Here is a 311-nt window from a genome sequence, read left to right as displayed (position 1 = left end):
TGTCCCTGGAATTTTTCCCTGGATTCCAGGCATATTGTCCAGTCTATTCAGGGCATATTTCCATGGATTTTCTCTAGTTTCCATGGATTTTTTCCCTTGTATTGCTGCTTGAAATTTGAAAAGGTAGGCATATGGGGTCAGTCACAGACCTTCAAAGCAGAAATTACTCGCCAGAGTTTCTTACTGAAAAATTATGTAGTCAAACCTGATTTTGATCCCTAGTAGCTCAGTCAGGAATTAAAGATTCCTAATGATTAATTTCTTTGTTCAAACTCTGGCTTCTGCCAAACTTTCCATTATCCAACAGAAAG

The sequence above is a fragment of the Mercenaria mercenaria genome, chromosome 2, assembly GCF_021730395.1.
Source record: "Mercenaria mercenaria strain notata chromosome 2, MADL_Memer_1, whole genome shotgun sequence".
NCBI classification, from domain to species: domain Eukaryota; kingdom Metazoa; phylum Mollusca; class Bivalvia; order Venerida; family Veneridae; genus Mercenaria; species Mercenaria mercenaria.
The sequence above is the reverse complement of the archived record's forward strand: the minus strand, read 5'-3'. Positions refer to the sequence as shown.